The sequence below is a fragment of the Dendrobates tinctorius genome, unplaced genomic scaffold, assembly GCF_039654945.1.
Source record: "Dendrobates tinctorius isolate UK_male_01 unplaced genomic scaffold, ASM3965494v1 ptg000003l, whole genome shotgun sequence".
NCBI classification, from domain to species: Eukaryota; Metazoa; Chordata; class Amphibia; order Anura; family Dendrobatidae; genus Dendrobates; species Dendrobates tinctorius.
The window spans coordinates 81568074-81590968 of NW_027361671.1; the positions used below are offsets into that span (position 1 = coordinate 81568074).

Consider the following 22895-nt stretch of genomic DNA (forward strand, 5'->3'; position numbering starts at 1 on the left):
TGGCGACGTTTCGTTCCTAACAATACGGCTTGAGAAAGGTCTGTATTGTTAGAACCGAGACGTCGCCACTTTGGGCTGATTAAACAGCTCCATTTACCATCATGAATGGTGTGCTGACTCTGACCGCCGTTAGTGTGAACGACCGGTATGTGTCGCAGAGGTGGAGGTCCTCTGCCCTGTAAGCCTGGAAGGTTTTCTCTGGGATCTGTTGTTCCATGAACCTTATTTAGTTTATGTGGGCTGGGCTTGCAGGTTAGCTGGAGAGCTGGGAGGGTCTGGTTAACCACCTACCTCACAACAATGGATGTGTCTCATGGGATATAATGAGACTGTTGTTTTGCCCCATGGTCTCTGTGTTGTAAGGTCCTGGAAGAGGCTTGGTTTCCTGGAGAGCACACGAAGGAGGACATTTTCCTGCAGTGTCTGTGAAGGCTATCTGAGTTGGGGGAAGCTACCGGCTTTCTGAGGGTCTGGAACTGACAGGATTGAGCTTGTCAAGCAAGTCATAGTATGGGTCAGTGATCCCAATAAGGCAGCTTCCCTGGAAGTCAGGACTGACAAGAAGTCAGTGTGTGAAGTGGAGCTCCTGGAATGTAACTTCGGACAAGGGTGTTGTATGAAAGGCAGACAGGTGTATCTGCCATTGGAACAGACTGGTTGCAGCATGTTTTGCTGCTGTAATGAAATAGACTGTACTTTAAGCGGTTTATGCTGTGTCTAAATAAACCGGATGGACTGTTAAGTGGAAATTTGTTCCTGTGTACCTTAATCCCTCTGCCAAGTGAGTGTTCCCCAGCACATTAAGTGAGTGCTATCTCACTATATATACATATATATATATAATAATCTTTATTTTTATATAGCGCTAACATATTCCGCAGCGCTTTACAGTTTTGCACACATTATCATCACTGTCCTCGATGGGGCTCACAATCTACATTCCCTATCAGTATGTCTTTGGAATGTGGGAGGAAACCGGAGTGCCATGAGGAAACCCACACAAACACGGGGAGAACATACAAACTCCTTGCAGATGTTCTCCTTGGTGGGATTCGAACCCAGGACCCCAGCGGTGCAAGGCTGCAGCGCTAACCACTGAGCCACCGTGCTGCCCCACCGTGCTGCCCCATATATACAGTATGTGCTTGTGTGAATGAATATTCATTGCCAGTGCAGTGAATATTAATTTCTCTTCAGCAGCAGGCACAGTTACAGCCGCAGCCGCCGGCTCCTGCCTCCTGTGACCCACTGCTCCGCCGCTCCCCCTCCACCACCGGCTTCTGGGACATTGACTCTTGTATAAGCCGAGGGGGGCATTTTCAGCACAGAAAAAGTGCTGAAAAACTTGGCTTATACACGATTATATGTAGTACATGCAAGTCATTTGTTGTTATATCAGAATTTTTGCCACATTGTTTAATTTGCTTAGCAAAACATCTAAAAAGAAATTACACTAAATTCAGACAATTTCTGTCTTGGCTTGTTGTGGCATTCCTGTTTAACTTAAGCAATTGTAGATCATAAACATCACACCAATACATTGGGCATGCTGGTACTGCATTAGTACTGCATTAGGCTTTTAGGCAATCCTGTGCACTCTACTTAGCACTTCATTTGATTCCATATTTTTCCAGGTTGGGAAAAGTATGGTTAAACATTTTCTCAACTCTATACTTGTATCCAAAAAGTATGGCAATTGGCAACAGATGTGGTAGTATGAAATAAAAAGTGGCAGAAATCTGGGAGCCCTTATAAAGCAGCAGAAGCACCAACACTTTTGTTACCAATTTTCCCAGCAGTTGTAGTAACAAGATCAGGTCACAATTGACACAATGAAATATATATCACATCACTCATCTTTGTCACACCAGGATGATGTTACCTCTGAAACCAACACTGTCAGCTTGAGTAAGTGTTTTTGCTCATTCCATCTCCTCCACCACATTTAATGTTTTACATAGCGTAATTTTAATTCTATCAATGTCATCTATCTTTGCTCTGCCACTAAGTAGCCAAATCCTCAGCAATCAAAAAGCTAGGGAAGAAAGTGCACTAGAACATTTTCTTCCATTTGGTTTATTGGAAGATATGAAAAGTCAGTCTTTGTACTCAGATGACAGGGGCAGAGGAGATTGAGGAGACAATTCAAAAACCTAGCGGTGTTGTTGGCATTGTGAGCCATGGTAGTCATTGGGGCTCTCACACTGGTAGTGGCACTTTGAGTCAGGGCAAATGTAGAGACAGGAAACAGACCTGGCGACGGGGAGCTTAAAAACATTAACCACACTGAGACATCTGTGAGCTGACTCCTAGATAATGCTGCTCATGATTGTGAACCAGAGAACCAGGAAGTAATGTCATCAAAAGAATTGGCATTAAAGAATAGAGTAGATGTCCTGCCAAAAGATCTGGACAAATTTATACTTCTGTGTTCAGCTGGGGAGCAAATGATGTCTCAACAGATATTGGTAGAGATTGCTAAACAGTGCTTAAAGGTATGTTGGCAGTTTTGGTCGCCAAGAATCTTATCTGTCGGCATCTCAGGTATGGGAATTACATTCTATGTTGCCATAGGACCACTCTATCGCAATGTGCAGTCACTGCTATTGGAAAATAGGCCAACGTTTTTCCATTAGCACATGAAGAGGTATTACCTGCTCACATGGATAAAGCAAACTGACAAGCAAAGTTTCATGTGTCTAGACACAGCTGCAGGGTGACCCAGGAACTGGGGCCCATCCACTGTCCCTAACACTAGAAGGTGCCCTAGCTCCCCCTATTTTCTGGGATACTTCTGAAGGTGAAGATACCGGGGCCACCACCCTTGCCTTATCACCTGAGTTATCCCTCTGTCTGTTCTCTTCTCCCACCCAGGGAAGAGGGTCGCTAATGTGCACCGCAGTACACGAACCCGACAAACAAGGCTACATAAACTAGGGTGCAGATTGTATATTAATGAGAAAAAATGAACTTTTTTAAACTTACCAAATGGCTGCAACGAAACAGTGAAAAATTTAAAGGGATCTGAGTACTTTCCGTACCCACTATAATTTATTGTCTCTGAGTATATGTGAGGCTGGTCTCACACTTGCGGTTTTTTGCGCTGTGTTTTTGCGCAAAAAAGCATGTGTTTTTTTTCCCTATACTTTACATGGGTGCGCGTACAGATGCGTTTGTACGCGTTTGTATGCGCATGCGTCTTTTGTAGTGTGCACCCGGGCGCACAAAATGCATCCTGTTGCATTTTTTATGCGCCCGACTTATCTCAAAAAACGCATGCGCACGCAATGCGCACAAAATTCACCCAAAAACCCATTATAGTCTATGGTTGCGCTGACGTGCGCATGGTAATGCGCACGTCAGAGCAAACAAACGCATGCGGTTTTTAAAAAAAAAATGTGCAAAAACAAAAAAACGCACACAAACGCATGATGCATTTTTTATGTGCGTTTGCACTGCGCACAGTGCGCAGCGCAAAAAAATGCAAGTGTGAAAGTAGCCTAAGACCTGCCTGACATGTACCTGATGTGACTCAAGGTCAGGTGAATAAATTAAGATGTCATCCAGATAGATAACCACAAATCTACCTACCAGGTAACTAAAGATGTCATTTACAAAGTGCTGAAAGAACTCGGTCCTGTTCGTCAACCCAAAAGGCATCACCAGGTTCTCATAGTGTCCCTGAAGGCGGAGTTCACACGTGGCGTTTTTTTCGCATTTCTGCGGCGGTTTTAACCGCGCAATTTTGCCGCGAAAACGCAAAAAATAAGCATCCCATGCATTCCTATGGGATTCCGCAATGCTGTGCTAATGCTGCGGTTTTTACCGCGGCGGAATCGCTTTGCGGTAAAAAACGCAGCATGCTCATTAATTTGCGGAATCGCGGCAATCCCGCACCCATAGGAATGCATTGTTCCGCTTACTTCCCGCATGTGGCTGTGCACACCATGCGGAAAGTAAGCAGAACATTTGCGGATGGTACCCACGGTCCGGAGGAGAGGAGATTGTCCTCCGGGCTTTGGGTACCATATCCCTGTAAAAAATAGAATTTAAAATAAAAAATATTGTTGTTCTTACCTTCCGGCGTCCAGCACAGCATTCTCGCCTCTCTCCACGCTCCCGGTCCCAGTAAGCCTTTGCGAAAATGCCCGCGATGACGTCCGTTCTCGCGGGATCGCGAAGTCTCGCGGTCATTCACGCGACGTCATCGCGAATTACCGTGAGACATCGCGATCCCGCGAGAACGGACGTCATAGCGGGCATTTTCGCAAAGGATTACTGGGAACGGATGCGCGGGACGTCAGAAGGTAAGAATAACATCATTTTTTATTTTTTTTTACATTCTATCTTTTACTACTGATGCTGCATAGGCGGCCTCAGTAGTAAAAAGTTGGTCACACTTGTCAAACACTATGTTTGACTAGTGTGACCAACCTGTCAATCAGTTCTCCAAGTGATGCTACAGATCGCTTGGAAAACGCTAGCATTTTGCAAGCTAATTACGCTTGCAAAATGCTAGTTTTCCCGCGGGAAAATCGCGGGAATTTAAAATGCGATTTTCCCGCGGAATGGAATTCCGGAATTCTCGCGGTAATTTCCGCGAGAGTTCCGGTACGTGTGCACTTAGCCTAAGCGTATTGAATGCTGTTTTCCACTTATACCCCTCCTTAATGTGAATGAGATTATATGCCCCTCTGAGATCCAGTTTTGAAAACCACTTTGCTCCTACAATCTGATAAAAGAGGTCAGGGATGAGAGGGAGTGGTTATGGATCTGATTGTGTTTGCAGAAATCTAGGCAAGGGCATATCCCCCACCTTTTTTCTTTACAAAAAAAAAACCACTGCATTAATGAGGGATGAGGATGTTCTGATATGATCCTTTGCCAAACTTTCCACGATATAGTACTTCATGGCCTGCTTTTCTGGACCAGAGATATTATACAGTCTGCTCATAGGCAGTTTGGCACCAGGTACAAGATTAATAGTGAAGTCGTAAGAACAATGGGGATGGAGTTCTTTGCACCACTGCTCCAAGAACACATTCGCAAAATCAGACAGGTATTTCAGCACAGACTGGGTATCCACCCTAGTAAGCCAGTATACAAGCAGTGTCCTTACTCACTCCATTTTACCACTTCCTGAGTCTGCAAATCTACTACAGGATTGTGCAGAGCGAGCCAAGGAAGTTTAAGAACCACAGGTGAGGCAGAACCTCTAGCACTTAACAGTCAATCACTTCAGAGTGAATGTCCCCTATCTGAGGAAGTAAACCTCGGACGACTAGAGTAAAATGCTCCTGTCTCAAGGGGGCTGAGTAAATGGCTATTATGGGTCTAGACAGTGTATGTGGATTGAGGCCTTGGACCTGGATGAACCTTGCATCTATCAAGTTAAACCCCCCACTATCTAGAAATGCAGAGACCTCTACTTTCATTTCACCAAGGTGAATTTCTGATGGCATAAAAAATTGAGTCCTTCCCACTGAGATGATGAGTGCACCCAGGTTGCAAACCTCCCTGCAACCCAAACTTCTTAATTTTCCTGATGGCTGTTTACTGCAAGATCAGGAAGAGCACATGCCCACAAAATGGCCCTTTTTTCCACAGTAAAAACACACTCCCCTTTTCGCCGAACAACAGACAGTTCTCCTGACTGAGTTGCCGCACCCACCTGCATGGGTTCTTCAGATGACTCAGTCCCGATTTCCCTTGACCTTGGACCTTGCGCAACTTGAGAAGTCTCCATATGTCTTTAGCGAAGACAGCAATCAACCTGGATCACCAGAGATGTGGCCGCCTCAAGGGAGACTGGAGTCTCATACAGGTGTAAAGCATACTTCACCCTTACTATAAGCCCTTCACAGTACAGGCTACGGAGTGCGGGATCATTCAACTTAGTGTCCGTGGTCCACCTCTGAAATTCAGAACAATACTCCTCTGCCGATCGGTCTCCTTGCTGAAGTTGGTGCAGTGTGGTCTCAGCCAAGGAGATGTGGTTGGCTCGTCATATATTGGGCCCAGTGTCCAAAAAAATTCCTCCACCGTCTGAATCGACTGGATGTCAGATGGGAGAGAAAATGTCCATACTTGTGGGTTCCCCTGAAGGAGCGATATTATTATCCCCACACGGTGCTCCTCTATACCTAAAGAAACATGATATAACCTAAAATACAGTTTAAAGGCCTCCCTGAAAATAGCAAACTTGTCATGCCTCCTGGAGAGCCTGTCAGGTGAAGCAATCTTAGGCTCCACTACGGTTTGCCTGGGAGACATGATTCCTACACTAGATGTATTAGGATGCTGCAAAACAACCATGCGTACATCTTCCATCTCTAGACTGAGCTGTTTCAGATGCCCCATCAGAGTACTAATATGGATCAGAAAATGGTTACTGCCAGAGCTAATGTCACGACTCAGCTGTTGGGTAACCTTGGACCAGGGTCTCCTTCACTGTCCCTAACACTAGGGGGCATCCTAGCTCGCCCTATTACCCAGGATACTTCTGAAGGTTAAGATGCCGGGGCCGCCACCCTTGCCTGATATCCAGAGTTAGCCCTCCACCTGTCCTTTTTCCCCACCCAGGGAAGAGGGGTGCTACTGTGAACTGCAGAACACCAACCAGACAAACAAGGTTACACAAACAAGGGTAAACTGAAAACACCAGGCATACATAATATTCACTCACAAATAACAGAAGAATGCACTGGGGAATGGCGGATGGGTGAAAAAAACAAAGTAGAGGATGGAAGGGAATTACCGTACTTACAAACCAAGCAAAACGCACAGATAACTCCCCCAAAATTCCTTCTTATATGAAAGGGAACCTGTCACCAGGTTTGGCTGGTACGAGTTATGGCCACTGCCTTTTAGGGCTTACATAGGCATTCTACAATGCTGTATACAAGCCCCCAACCCGACCTGTAAGAGAAGAAAAATAACTTTTTTATACTCACTTGTCGCTTCTTGGTCCGGCGCCTCCCATCTTCTTGTGATGCCGTCATCCTACTTGCTTCATGTGAATGACATGTCCCTGTATCATCCACACAGTTTGCTCAGCATCGCGCTCCTGCGCAGCGTACTTATCTGCCCTCTAGAGGGCAGAGCAAAATCCTGCAGTGTTTTCCAGCGCCTACGCACTGCAGAACTTTGCTGTGATAGGTACACCTGCTCAGGAGCATGATAACAAGTGACATCCCTTGGACCAGACTGCCCCACAGGTGAGTTTCCGTGGCCATAAGTCACATAGGCCTAACCTGGTGACAAGCTCCCTTTAACACCTCTCCTCTTAATCCATGCAGCAAATGCTAGGTCTGACATGGGTTTAAAACAGGACTCAGATTTTAAAGGGGATGGGAGTGGCTACCTGAGCGCAGCTGAGAGATCTGAGTTTCCAACATGGCTGATTAACCCCTGTTCTGCCAAAAGAAATAAACACCATTAAAAAGAAAGAGAAGTGCTTCTTCTCAGCACATAAAAAAGGGAACAAACCAATAGTCTTTATCTTAAAATGCAAAAATATTTTGACTTACAAATAGAAAACAGGTAGGTGAAAGGACATGGATGTGCAGCATAAGCAAAAATGTGCAAGGGGCACAGCAGAAAGTGAATACCATTGTGTCACAATTTCAGGGTGGAGAGTCAGATGGAAAATATAAGTAGCAAATCCCTGACACGCTGTAGTAGTATCCAACCCTATAATGCAATCATGTAGTCCTTCTAACGGTGTAGTTTTTGTGCAATGGCACAATGTACAAGGGGTAGCCTCAATTATAAGCATTACTGCTCAAATAACCTATAACCCAGCATAGCAGAATGGATATTACCTTGAAATGGCACACCAAGAGAAGGTGGAGATGGTGGAGATACACACTGCCTGTGTGCCCGCCCCTAACGTGCATTTCAGACCAGCCTTCATCAGGGGTCATAGGGCTTAGTGTTAGGCAGAGTATAAATAACGCCCGGCACCAGAATTAGATCCAGCCGGGGACTGGAAGTGACACATTCCATTTGCCGAGGCAACTGTGATGCCAGCCGGTGTCCGCATCATGGGGCAGAAAACGTCACAGCAACGCTTGGAGGCACGTGACTTAACGTCATCGCCGCATGAAGATGCAAAGGGCCGGTGGGGACAGCGGCGCCCAGGCTTGAATGCGTGCAGGAACGGTGGAAATGGGAGGTGCAATAGTAACAGGTGGTGCGCCACTGCAAATTAACCCTGAAGCACCGATGCTAATGATAATAATGAGATCGCTTATAACAAAATAATTCATAGTAGCCACGATGACATAGCAGAACAGATATACATAAATATTCCATCTTGCCCTAATATCTAATATATAAAGCTCAATGTGGGTGTGTATGTATGTATGTCCGGGATTGGCATCCGCACCGTCGCAGCTACAGCTACAAAATTTGTCACAGTCACATGTCTGGACCCCCGAGAGCATCATAGGCTATGTTGTGAGGCAAAATTTTAACCCGTGTGTTCCAATTCACCAAACAATTTTGCCCCTATCTACATAAAGGGGGAAAAAGTGTTGTATTGGCATCTGCACCGTCGTAGCTACAGCCACAAAATTTTGCACAGTCACACGTCTGGACCCCGAGAGCGTCATAGGCTATGTTGTGAGGCAAAATTTTAACCCCACGCATTCCAATTCACCAAACAATTTTGCCCCTATCTACATAATGGGGAAAAAATGTATGTATTGGCATCTGCACCGTCGTAGCTACAGCCACAAAATTTTTCAGAGTCACACGTCTGGACCCTGAGAGTGTCATAGGCTGTGTTGTGAGCAAAATTTTAACCCCGCGCGTTCCAATTCGCCAAACAATTTTGCCCCTATCTACATAATGGGGAAAAAGTGAAAGGAAAAGTATTGGAGGCAAATTGACAACTGCCAGATGTGAACAAGGGGGACTTAAAGAATGAGAGCGATGGCGCCAAGCAGTATATACCGTACAGTTGCTAAGGTGGGGCCCTGACATGGGATACTCACCACACACACAAAATGCGCCACACACTATCACGTGCTTCAACACATATACCACCCTCAGCACACATTTCACCACACATACACCAACCTCACCACATAAAAGTCGAAACACAAAAGTCGCCACTCAAAACTCGCCACCCTGTCCCAGAGCTGTTTAAAAGATGAAAAATGAGCTGTGATTGGTTGCTATCAGCAACCGTTTTCTTTGTAGACAGTGGTGGTAACTGAGGCCTATTATTCTTATCATTTCTATGGTGTTATCGTCCTTCTGTAAAGCTGGAAATAACACAATTTATTACCGTGCCAACACAGACCACCCTCTGACACAGACTGCAGGGGGAGCCCAGTATCACATAGGATAGGATTAGATACATGGCTCAGCAGTCCGTATCACACAGGATAGGATTAGATACACAGCTCAGCAGTCAGTATCACACAGGAGAGGATTAGACACATGGCTCAGCAGGCAATATCACACAGGATAGGATTAGATACACAGCTCAGCAGTCAGTATCACACAGGATAGGAATAGATACACGGCTCAGTAGACAGTATCGCACAGGATAGGATTAGATACGCAGCTCAGCAGTCAGTATCACACAGGATAGGAATAGATACACGGCTCAGTAGACAGTATCACACAGAATAGGTTTAGATACACTACTCAGCAGTCAGTATCACACAGGATAGGATTAGATGCACAGCTTTTATGTGCAATATAATCATTATAATTTGTTATAACTAACCACAGTTGGTTACAACGCCGGGCTCTTCGGCTAGTACAAAAATAAATGTCATATACAATAATATATAGATAAAATGAATATAATTAGGGCATTAGAAAATAATCATTATATGCAATAATACATAGATATAGTCAAATTGGTTAAAGTATATACAGTGGGGAAAAAAAGTATTTAGTCAGCCACCAATTGTGCAAGTTCTCCCACTTAAAAGATTAGAGAGACCTGTAATTGACATCATAGGTGTTAGCACCGCACACGGCAAGGCGGAATTCCCTGGAGTGGACCCTCTGGGCCGTGGCACCGAGGGGCCCCGGACGAGCAACCAGGTGTGGCCGACCCCTATACAGGGACCGTTTGGCGCAAGTCCAGAGACTCGAATGCCACGGCAGCCGGAACCAAGAGGGGCGGCTCGGAATGGATCACAGAGCTGCAGACGGGAAGAAGGACTGCGTAAGGACGGCTGGAACAGACACCGGTAGCCTAGACTAGAACAGGACAGCAGGTTGAGGCCCGTGTAGGCAAGACTTGAGGCTGACAGCAGGTACGGACTCAGGTAGGCAGAGCTGGAGCAGGTACGGACACAGGACTGGAGCAGGCACGGACACAGGACTGGAGCAGGTACGGACACAGGACTTGGAGCAGGTACGGACACAGGACTTGGACCAGGTACGGACACCAGTAGGCAGGACTGGAACAGGTACGGACACAGGACTTGGAGCAGGTACGGACACAAGGACTGGAGCAGGCATGGACACAGGGACTGGAGCGGGCACGGACACAAGGAGCTTCTATAGTCTGACTTCTATACCAGGAAAGATCTTTGAACAAATTATTAAACAACATGTATGTCAATACCTGGATAAGAATGAAGTGATTAAACAGAGTCAGCATGGGTTTCTAACTAATAAGTCATGTCAGACTAACTTAATTTCCTTCTATGACGGTATCACTGATTGGGTGGATCAAGGAAATGCTGTAGATATAGTATATCTTGACTTCAGCAAAGCATTTGACAAAGTCTCTCATACAATCCTTATTGAAAAAATGACTAAGTATGGAATGGACAAGGCAACTGTTAGGTGGATTCATAACTGGCTTAGTAATCGGACCCAAAGAGTGGTCGTAAATGGCTGCACATCCAGTTGGAAGAATGTCTCAAGTGGGGTACCACAGGGCTCTGTCCTGGGCCCTGTATTGTTCAACATCTTTATCAACGATTTAGATGAAGGAATTGAGGGTAAACTGATTAAATTTGCTGATGACACAAAGCTAGGAGGGATAGCTAATACTAGAGAAGAGAGAGAGAGGATTCAAAAAGATTTAAATAAACTGGAGAAGTGGGCAGCAACTAACAGAATGGTTTTTAACAGGGAGAAATGCAAAGTACTATATCTGGGCAATAAAAATGAAAAAAGCATATATAGAATGGGAGGAATAGGGCTAAGTGACAGCACATGTGAAAAAGACTTGGGTATACTAATAGATCACAGACTGAATATGAGTCAACAGTGTGATGCAGCAGCAAAAAAGGCAAATGCAATTCTAGGATGTATTAACAGAAGCATACAGTCTAGATCACGTGAAGTCATTATTTCCCTCTACTCCTCTTTGGTCAGACCTCATCTAGAATATTGTGTCCAGTTTTGGGCACCACATTTTAAAAAAGACATCAACAAACTGGAGCAAGTTCAGAAAAGAGCGACCAGAATGGTGACCGGTCTGCAAACCCTGTCTTATGAGGAAAGGTTGCAGGATTTGTGAATGTTTAGTTTGCAAAAGAGAAGACTGAGAGGAGACTTAATAGCTGTCTACAAATATCTAAAGGGCTGTCACATTGTAGAAGGATCAACTTTATTCTCATTTGCACAAGGAAAGACTAGAAGCAATGGGATGAAACTGAATGGGAAGAGACACAGATTAGATATTAGAAAAAACTTTTTGACAGTTAGAGTGATCAATGAGTGGAACAGGCTGCCACGAGAAGTGGTGAGTTCTCCTTCAATGGAAGTCTTCAAACAGAGGCTGGACAGACATCTGACTGGGATGATTTAGCGAATCCTGCTTTGAGCAGGGGGTTGGCCCAGATGGCCCAGGAGGTCCCTTCCAACTCTACGATTCTATGATTCTATGAGCTGGAAGGAAACACAGAGATTAGGCAGGGAGCCTGATGCCAGGCGAGAACACAGGGCCTAAGGTGCTGCAAGAAACAACCATGGTCAGGCGCCTCCACTAGGGGAGGGTGGCCTGATATAGCTGCCGCTGTGCCCTCATTGGTCCGGCGGCGCAATCGGGGCAGGGCACCGCCAGAGACCAGCTCAGCTGTGGAGAGCTAGCCGCGGCCTACGGTGCATGCGCGAGGCCTGCGGTGACGTCACCAGCCGCGGGCTGGACAGAGAGAGACGCCGACGCCGGGGCTGGAGGGAGCGCGGCTGCCGGTCGAGGTGAGTATAGCCGCGCGCACTGGGACGCCAGGCTGGGAGCGTGACAGGGGGACCGGGGGCCGTGATGGCAAGGCCAGGGGCCGTGACAGTACCCTCCCCCTTAAGCCGCCCCCTGCTGCGGTTGGCAAAAAATTTCCTGAGAATGTGGGGGGCGTTGATGTTCTCCTGGGGCTCCCAGGATCTCCCCTCAGGACCAAAACCCTCCCAGTCAACAAGGAAAAAGGTCTTCCCTCTAACTCTCCTCATGGCGAGAATATCCCTTACCTCGAAAGTGTCATCCGATCCCACCGGCTGAGGGGCTGGAGTAGGTGAAGGATGGAACTGATTCAGGACCACAGGTTTCAGGAGAGAGACGTGGAAGGTGTTCGGGATACGGAGCGAAGCAGGCAACCTCAACTTGTAGGCGACTTCGTTGACTCGTTCCAGGATCTCCAAAGGACCTATGTACCGGGGGCCCAGCTTGTAAGAGGGTAGTTTTAGTCGGATGTACTTGGATGAAAGCCAGACCTTATCCCAATGTGAAACGGTGGAGGATCCAGCCTTCTCTTGTCTGCGTGGTTCTTCATTCGCTCGCTGGCCCTTTTGAGGGCGGAGTTGGTCTCGGACCAGATTTCAGAGAATTCCTGGAACAGGGAGTTGGCTGCCGGTACTTCGGAGGTTGGGGTGACAGGAAGAGGTATGTTAGGATGTTTGCCGAATACCACAAAAAAGGGCGATTTAGTAGAAGGTTCGCCGGCATGATTGTTATAGGCGAACTCCGCCCAAGGAAGCAGATCAACCCAGTTATCCTGGTGGGCGTTGGAAAAATGCCGAAGGTATGCAGTCAGGGTCTGGTTAGTTCGTTCCACTTGTCCATTGGTCTGCGGATGATAGGCAGATGAAAAATCCAAGGAAATATCCAGAAGTTTGCAAAGCACTCTCCAAAATTTAGCCGTAAACTGTACTCCACGATCAGAGACAATTCGTTGAGGTAGACCGTGTAGTCTGAAAATCTGATGGACGAATATCTTGGCTAATCCGGGTGCAGAAGTAAAGCCGCTTAACGGAATGAAATGCGCCATTTTAGAAAAGCGGTCCACCACCACAAGAATCACCGTACAGCCAGACGAGCGGGGCAGATCCATGATAAAGTCCATGGCGATATTCTCCCAAGGTGACTTCGGTACCGGCAAGGGAAGCAGCAGGCCAAATGGAGGACGACAAGGTGTCTTATTCCTAGCACAGGAGGAACAGGAGGCGACGAAGTCTGCCACATCTTGACGAAGAGTGGGCCACCAGTAATACCGCGTTATGAGAGCCAGGGTCTTCCCAATTCCGGCATGACCAGCCACTTTGGAGGAATGCCCCCACAGAAGAACTCTCCTCTTGACGTTCTCTGGCATGAGAGTCTTGCCCGGAGGTGGAGAAAGCATAGACAACGGAGCCACTGTGATTATCCTCGTAGGCTCGATAACATGGGAAGGTTCCTCCCCAGACTCAGTTGGTTGAAAGACTCTGGATAGAGCATCGGCTTTAGCGTTCCTGTCTCCAGGGCGGAAGTGCAGCTCGAAATCAAAGCGAGCAAAAAACAGGGACCATCTAGCCTGTCAAGGATTGAGTCTCTGGGCGGTCTGGAGGTAGGCTAGATTTTTGTGGTCAGAGTAAACAACAAATGGGTGAACTGCTCCTTCCAGAAGGTGACGCCACTCCTCCAATGCCAATTTGATGGCCAAAAGCTCACGGTCGCCAATCGAATAGTTACACTCAGCAGGGGAGAAGGCTCTGGAGAAGAATCCACAGGGGCGTAGGCGGCCCGAACCGGTCCTCTGGGATAAGACAGCCCCGGCGCCATTCGAGGAAGCGTCCACCTCCAGCACGAAAGGCTTGCTGCTCTCAGGACGGATCAACACGGGAGCCGTGGAAAAAGCCTGTTTTAGCGACTGGAAGGCCTCTTCGGCTTCGGGTGTCCAAGAGTTAGCAGAGATCCCCTTTCAGGTAAGGGCCGAGATTGGCTTGGAGAGAGGAAAAATGCAGAATGAACTACCGATAGTAGTTCGCGAACCCCAGAAAACGTTGAATGGCTCTTAAGCCAACGGGGCGAGGCCACTTGAGAATGGCGGACAGTTTCTCGGGATCCATCTGCAGCCTGGCATCGGAGACGATGTAGCCCAGAAAAGGCAGTGAGTTCTGCTCGAACAGGCACTTCTCCATCTTGGCATATAAATGATTCTCTCGAAGACGCCGAAGAACAAGGCGGACAGTCCTCCTGTGGGATGGAAGATCTGAGGAGAAGACCAGGATGTCATCCAGGTATACTACGACACAGGAGTACAGGAGATCCCGAAAGATTTCATTGACGAACTCCTGGAACACCACCGGGGCATTGCACAGACCGAATGGCATCACTAAGTACTCATAATGACCGTCACGGGTGTTAAAGGCGGTCTTCCATTCATCGCCGGCACGGATGCGGATGAGGTTGTACGCCCCCCTGAGGTCCAATTTGGAGAAGATGCGTGCCCCTCTGAGACGGTCAAACAACTCCGGGATAAGAGGGAGTGGGTACCGGTTTTTGATAGTGATGTTGTTCAATCCTCTATAATCGATACATGGGCGCAGCGAACCGTCCTTCTTTTTAACAAAGAAGAACCCGGCGCCTGCAGGAGACGGAGACTTCAGAATGAATCCCTTGGCGAGGTTCTCCGTGACGTATTCAGACATGGCTGCAGATTCTGCAGGCGACAGCGGGTAGATCCTGCCCCTGAGAGGAGTAGAACCTGGGATTAGCTCGATCGGGCAGTCGAAGGGCCGATGTGGTGGAAGGACCTCCGACTCCTTCTTGTCGAAAATGTCTGCATAAGCCCAATAGGCTGAGGGAAGCCCAGAGAGCCCCTGAGGTGGGCGGATGGGAACCACTGGATGAATGGGGTTCAGACAGCGACCATGACATGGATCTCCCCAGCGCAAGACCTCCCCGGTCGACCAGTTGAGTACCGGCTGGTGTGTCCATAACCACGGGAGACCAAGTAGAATGGCATGAGACAAGTCGGGCAACACGTAGAAGGCCACTTTTTCACGGTGGAGAGCGCCGACTTGCAAGACAACCTCCTCTGTGACCGCGGTGATGGATTCCAGTAGCGGTCGGCCGTCAACGGAAGCGATAATCCGGGGGTTCTTCAGGGTGACCACGGGAATATGATATTTGTCCACAACTTCACGCCGGATGAAGTTGCCTGCTGAGCCCGAATCCACATAGGCCACCTCGGACCCATACCTCTCCCCTGAAAGTAGAAGAACAGAAAGTGTGAGGGCCTGAGAGGAATCATAATCACCTAGGAAGGCCTCTCTTACCTGGCCTAGGTGGAAGAGTTTCCCGGTCTCTCAGGACAAGAGCGGATGAAGTGGGATGCTCCCCCACAATAAAGACAAAGACCTTGCTCCCGTCTCTCCCTCTGACGTCTCTCAGCCATCCGGACCCGATCCACCTGCATGGGCTCAGGAGGCGGAGTATGTACAGGACCAGGCGAGCGTGGATTAAAGGACCGACTAGCGGTCGGGGCAGGCCTAATGGGCCTCCTGTCCCTGGCCGATTCTCGGGCGCGCGCCTGGAACCGGAGGTCTATTCGAGTGGCCAGGGAGATGAGGTCCTCGAGGGTGGTGGGAGTATCCCGCCCCGCCAACTCATCCTTAATTTTGCCCGACAACCCACGCCAAAAGGCCCCGACCAATGCCGCATTATTCCAACCCAATTCGGACGACATGGTGCGGAACCGAATGGCGTATTGACCAACTGTCAGGGTGCCCTGGTGGAGGTTGAAAAGTCATTCAGTAAGCGAGGCTACCCGTCCGGGCTCATCGAACACCTTATGAAAGGTGTCCAGGAAAACCGGGATGTTAGAGACTATGGGATCGACCCTCTCCCAGAGCGGATTTAACCAGGATAAGGCCTCTCCCTCCAGATGGGATGTGATAAAGGCCACCTTGGCCCTATCGGAGGGATACTGGTGAGGCTGAAGCTCGAAATGCAAGCCACACTGGTTTAGGAACCCTCTACAGTGTTTGGGGTCCCCACCGTATCGGGGTGGTTTGGCAAGGCGAGGAGAGGGAAACGGAGCGGGATTGGGGATGGCGGCCGAGACCGCGGCGGCGGACTGGAGATCTCCCAGACGGCTGTCTACCGAGGCCATATAAGACAAAATATGGGTCTGAGCGTCCCGCTGCTGGCTCAACTCCTGCTGGAGGCTGGCCAGCTGAGCGGCATTCCCCGGATCGGCCGCCTGAAGAGCGGACAGGCGGTACTCCATGGCCTTCATGACCAACATGATGCGCCCCTGGTTCTCCCGTAAAAAGAGGAACTCCTTTTGACCGGGAGCTGAAACACCGGCGGGATCCATGGCCTGACCGTACTGTTAGCACCGCACACAGCAAGGCGGAATTCCCTGGAGTGGACCCTCTGGGCCGTGGCACCAAGGGGCCCCAGACGAGCAACCAGGTGTGGCCGACCCCTATACAGGGACCGTTTGGCGCAAGTCCAGAGACTCGAATGCCACGGCAGCCAGAACCAAGAGGGGCGGCTCGGAATGGATCACAGAGCTGCAGACGGGAAGAAGGACTGCGTAAGGACGGCTGGAACAGACACCGGTAGCCTAGACTAGAACAGGACAGCAGGTTGAGGCCCATGTAGGCAAGGCTGGAGGCTGACAGCAGGTACGGACTCGGGTAGGCAGAGCTGGAGCAGGTACGGACACAGGACTGGAACAGGCAAGGACACAGGACTGGAGCAGGTACGGACACAGGACTTGGAGCAGGTACGGACACAGGACTTGGAGCAGGTACGGACACAGGACTTGGAGCAGGTATGGATACAGGACTTGGAGCAGGTACTGACACCAGTAGGCAGGACTGGAACAGGTACGGACACAGGACTTGGAGCAGGTACGGACACAGGACTGGAACAGGCACGGACACAGGACTGGAGCAGGTACGGACACAGGACTTGGAGCAGGTACGGACACAGGACTTGGAGCAGGTACGGACACAGGACTTGGAGCAGGTACGGACACAGGACTTGGAGCAGGTACGGACACAGGACTTGGAGCAGGTACGGACACAGGACTTGGAGCAGGTACGGACACAGGACTTGGAGCAGGTACAGACACCGGTAGGCAGGACTGGAACAGGTACGGACACAGGACTGGAGCAGGCACGGACACAGGACTTGGAGCAGGTACGGACACAAGGACTGGAGCAGGCACGGACACAGGGACTGGAGCGGGAACGGACACAAGGAGCAGAGCTGGAAGGAAACACAGAGATTAGGCAGGGAGCCTGATGCCAGGCGAGAACACAGGGCCTAAGGTGCTGCAAGAAACAACCACGGTCAGGCGCCTCCACTAGAGAAGGGCGGCCTGATATAGCTGCCGCTGTGCCCTCATTGGTCCGGCGGCGCAATCTGGGCAGGGCACCGCCGGAGACCAGCTCAGCTGTGGAGAGCCAGCCGCGGCCTACGGCGCATGCGCGAGGCCTGCGGTGACGTCACCAGCCGCGGGCCGGACGGAGAGAGACGCCGACACCGGGGCTGGAGGGAGCTTGGCTGCCGGGCGAGGTAAGTATAGCCGCGCGCACTGGGACGCCAGGCTGGGAGCGTGACAGGGGGACCGGGGGCCGTGATGGCAAGGCCGGGGGCCGTGACAATAGGTAGACCACAACTATGAGAGTCAAAATGAGAAAACAAATCCAGAAAATCATCGTGTCTAATTTGGCAAGATTTATTTTTCAAATTATGGGGGGAAAATAAGTATTTGGTCATTAACAAACGTTCATCTCAATATTTTGTTATATATCCTTTGTTGGCAATGACAGAGCTCAAACATTTTCTGTGTATTCTTGACAAGGTTGGCACACACTGTTGGTGGTATGTTGGCCCATTCCTCCATGCATATCTCCTCTAGAGCAGTGATGTTTTGGGCCTGTCGCTGAGCAACACGTCCTTTCAAATCCCTCCAAAGGTTTTCTTTGGGGTTGAGATCTGGAGACTGGCTAGGCCACTCCAGGACTTTCATATGCTTCTTACGAAGCCACTCCTTTGCTGCCCTGGCAGTGTGCTTGGGATCATTATCATGCTGAAAGACCCATCCACGTTTCATCTTCAATGCCCTTGCTGATGAAAGGAGGTTTGTACACAAATTCTCACGATACATGGCCCCATTCATTCTTTCACGTACACGGATCAGTCGTCCTGGTCCCTTTGCAGAGAAACAATTACCGGCCTCTCTCATCTTTTTAGGTGGGAGAACTTGCACAATTGATGGCTGACTAACTACTTTTTTCCCCCACTGTATATTATAGCTATATTGAAAGATAAAGAGGCAATGTATGTATATTTAGCTTGCAGAAGAGAAGACTGAGAGGAGACTTAATCGCTGTCTACAAATATCTCAAGGGCTGTCACATTGTAGAAGGATCATCTTTATTCTCATTTGCACAAGGAAAGACTAGAAGCAATGAGATGAAACTGAATGGGAGGAGACACAGATTAGATATTAGAAAAAACTTTTTGTCAGTTAGAGTGATCAATGACTGGAACAGGCTGCCACAAGAGGTAGAATCATAGAATCATAGAGTTGGAAGGGATCTCCTGGGCCATCTGGTCCAACCCCCTGCTCAAAGCAGGATTCGCTAAATCATCCCAGACAGATGTATGTCCAGCCTCTGTTTGAAGACTTCTATTGAAGGAGAACTCACCACCTCTCGTGGCAGCCTGTTCCACTCATTGATCACTCTAACTGTCAAAAAGTTTTTTCTAATATCTAATCTGTGTCTCCTCCCATTCAGTTTCATCCCAATGCTTCTAGTCTTTCCTTGTGCAAATGAGAATAAAGATGATCCTTCTACAATGTGACAGCCCTTGAGATATTTGTAGACAGTTAAGTCTCCTCTCAGTCTTCTATTTTGCAAGCTAAACATTCCCAAATCCTGCAACCTTTCCTCATAAGACAGGGTTTGCAGACCGGTTACCATTCTGGTCGCTCTTTTCTGAACTTGCTCCAGTTTGTTGATGTCTTTTTAAAATATGGTGCCCAAAACTGGACACAGTATTCCAGATGAGGTCTGACCAAAGAGGAGTAGAGGGCAAGGAGAACTCTATTGAGTTCTCCTTCAATAGAATTCTTCAAACAGAGGCTGGACAGACATCTGTCTGGGATGATTTAGCGAATCCTGCTTTAAGCAGGGGGTTGGACCAGATGGCCCAGGAGGTCCCTTCCAACTCTACGATTCTATGATTCTATATTAGCTGATAAAGATGAAGATTATTGCTCAAGTATAGTGGTAGCACAGAATATTTTCAGCACAGAAGTAGGAGCAATCAGACGCTGCAGTCTTCTGGCTCCTTTCTGTTGTGGTAACCCCGTGACATCATGATTGTCTTTCTAGTAGCTAGTCCACATCCACAAGTAATGCCCAGTTATTGTCATCACCACCATTATGGTTTTCATCTACTGATTGCCATAATCTTCATGCTCTCCTTTATTGCATCGTCTGTTGTGCATCATTGTCAGGATCCTATCTCCTCTTGTACCAGTTGGTGACTCGTTTTGTTCAAGATTATTGTACGTGTTTTTTGTCATGTATACCCCTTTTCACATGTAACGCTCCATGGAATAAATGGTGCTATAATAAATAATAATAATAATTGATAAAAAGCATGTTCAGTCAAGTTTGATTTTCTTCCATGGAAACAGATTCCTTTGAAAGTACAAAGTTGTGCAGGATCACACATGCCTTCACCACCTCATCCACAGTCTCTGTTTTCATTTTTATGGCCGTTAACAGGACTCTCCATTTGGCAGTTAAAATCCCAAAAGCACACTCCACCACTCTGCGCGCTCTGGTCAATCGATAGTTATATATTTTTTTGCAGTGTTTCAATCCACGACTACCATATTGCTTGAGTAGGTGTTTGGAAAGGTGAAAAGCGTCGTCACCAATGCACACAAATGGCATTGGTGGACCAGTTGCTCCAGGGAGTGGTCTTGGAGGTGGAAAGTCAAAATTGTCTCCATACAAGCGACGGCCCATTGCGGACATCTTGAAGACCTGAGAGTCATTTGAACGCCCATAGGCACCAATGTCCACGGCAATAAATTTGCAGTTGGCATCTGCAATGGCCATAAGTACAATGGAGAAGAATTTCTTGTAGTTGTAATATTCAGATCCAGATCCGATGGGTTTCACAATCCTGACATGCTTCCCATCCGTGGCAACAATGCAATTTGGAAACTGGCAGATTTGTTGAAACTTGTCGGCAATCTCCAGCCACCTATCCTGTGTTGGCTGTGGGATGTATTCCTCCTGTAGACAATCCCACAATGCCCGGCAGGTATGTTGTACAATTCCAGAGATCGTTGAAATACCAAGCCAGAACTGGTAATGGAGGGAGGTGAATGATTCTCCAGTTGCCAGGAAACTTGTAAAAAAAGGGAAAAAAGTAAAATTAATACAAAGTACAAGCTATAACATAACAATAAAAGTCTGCAGAATCTGAAAGCTTTTAAAAAATAGATAACTTACCGAAGGGTCACCATCAAACGCTCCGCCGGTGAAATAGAAAACCGCATGTAGGTGTCCCTTCTCCGGATTTGTTCTCAAACACGCTCCACCAATAGCTCAAACAAGTCCTGCCTCATGCACACGTAGTTGAAGAACTTCTCTGGATTATCCCTCAATTCCAGGTATAGTGTACAGAACACACCACGGGTAAACCTCTGCGCATTAATTGGATGAATCCACTGCCGTCGTCTCCTCTGACGCAGGATTCGCAGTCTTCTTTTCTCCCTCTGGAGAGCAATAATTGCCAACCGATTGCAGTATAAAGATCAAATTCCACACAGAAGCTGTCAATACTCTGATGCAGGCTCCCGAGTGCTGCAGATGGTGCTAAAAAAAGAGAAAAAAAATATATTAAAGATATTGATATTTAATTTAACTCTGCTGAAAAAAAAATTGGTTAAACATGTAAACATTTGTACTACAGAAATGGTGTGGAATATTTACCTTCTGGACACCATAGTCGATCGGAGGAACCCCAGGGCTCTGTAGATCCCCAGGCCCCGGCGTCCTCCCGATCCACTCGGGGCCTGCATCTCCTTGTTGAAGTCCCTCTTGAAGCGATCCCTGAGCGACCGCCACCGTGTGATAACCCTTTCACCTGTGAAGAAAAAAAAAAGAGTTTAGTGTTCAACACTTCACATGCTGGAATATAAGTTACTGAATTTGTAATACTTATGCACTAAATCCCTGGCCCTCACATTGAGCTCCTCCCAGTTCTCTATAACTGCGGAACAGACCTCGTCCCAGAGCCGTCAGGTGGTTGGTTGGTCGGCATGTAAACGGTTTCCCATGTTCCACAGCGGCTCCCGGATTTCAACCTCATGGATGAGGTCATCTGTGTCAATAATGAGACCTTCCTCCAGGGGTCTCCGGGGAGCACCCTGTGAAACCTGTGAAGAAAAAAAATACCACAAAAAAAAATTACATTCTATTCAAACACATGATGTTCATTACTCAATTATCCAAATAGGGTTACTTACCGTTTGCCAACCACCAGATGCTTCACCTGGACGACCCTGGGATGTCCTGAGAGTCGCTCTAGTGCGGGCACCAGATTGTGAAGACTGTAAAATAAAAAAAAAAATTTTGTTTTGGATGGATGCGTAGTTATTGTGTGTGCACTGTGATGAATGTTTGTGTTGGGTGTAGCATTATGTATGTATGTCCTAAACTTACACTCTGCGCACTCCCTCCTTGCATCTCTCCACCCTGCATGTCTTCTCCTGGAAGCTCCTCTGAATCAGCTTCCTGTGAAAACAATACATGGATATAGGGTTTAAAAAAAGCTATTTACCTCAGTTTGCTGATGATGTGAGGGGGAGCTTTCAGGAGAAGACATTCCTGCGTTCTGGCTTGTTGCGGGTCTGCTGCAGTGTGGCTGCTGCTGCAGTCTTTCCTGAAGTGATCTGCAAGTATAAAGACACTTGTTAAGCTACTATACAAAGGATATCACAAGCTTTCAGGCCTTTATACTTACTGATAAAATTTCACACTTCTGTGTGGGTCTGCTGCGGTGTGGCTGCTGCTGCGGTCCTTCCTGAAGTGAACTTCAAGTATAAAGACACTTGTTAAGCTACTATACAAAGGACATCACAAGCTTTCAGGCATTTATACTTACTGATAAAATTTCAATCTTTTATCTGGGTCTGCTGCTGCCTGGCGGGTCTGCTGCTGCCTTGCGGGTGTGCGTGCCTTCCTGAAATGATATGAAAGTGAAAACAAAATTTAAATATCATAAAAAATAAATCTTCATTGGTATTTAATGTGTGTAATTCCCTGAAACTGAGTATACGCAGTTTTAAGTGCTTGCATGTGTTTAAATTCCTGAAAAAAACTCTCACCGAGAGTGTAACCACTGTGATTGAAGGTGTGTAATTGCTGTGTATCCCCACACTTTGTGTTTGCATGTGTTTGAATTCCCTGAAAAACTCTCACCGAGAGTGTAACCACAGTGATTGAACGTGTGTAATTGCTGTGTATCCCCACACTTTGTGTTTGCATGTGTTTGCATTCCCTGAAAAACTCTCACCGAGAGTGTAACCAGTGATTGAAGGTGTGTAATTGACTCTCACCGAGAGTAAACACAAGTGTTTGCATGTGTAATGTGTAAATTGCAATCTCTC

General features: G+C 47.7%; 1 protein-coding gene across 1 annotated transcript in view; it reads left to right on the forward strand.

Annotated features, from left to right (window-relative positions):
* The window catches only part of ADAMTS19 (ADAM metallopeptidase with thrombospondin type 1 motif 19), a 444363-nt gene that overhangs the window by 324177 nt on the left and 97291 nt on the right, over positions 1–22895 (forward strand). The gene's annotated exons all lie outside the window — the stretch shown is intronic.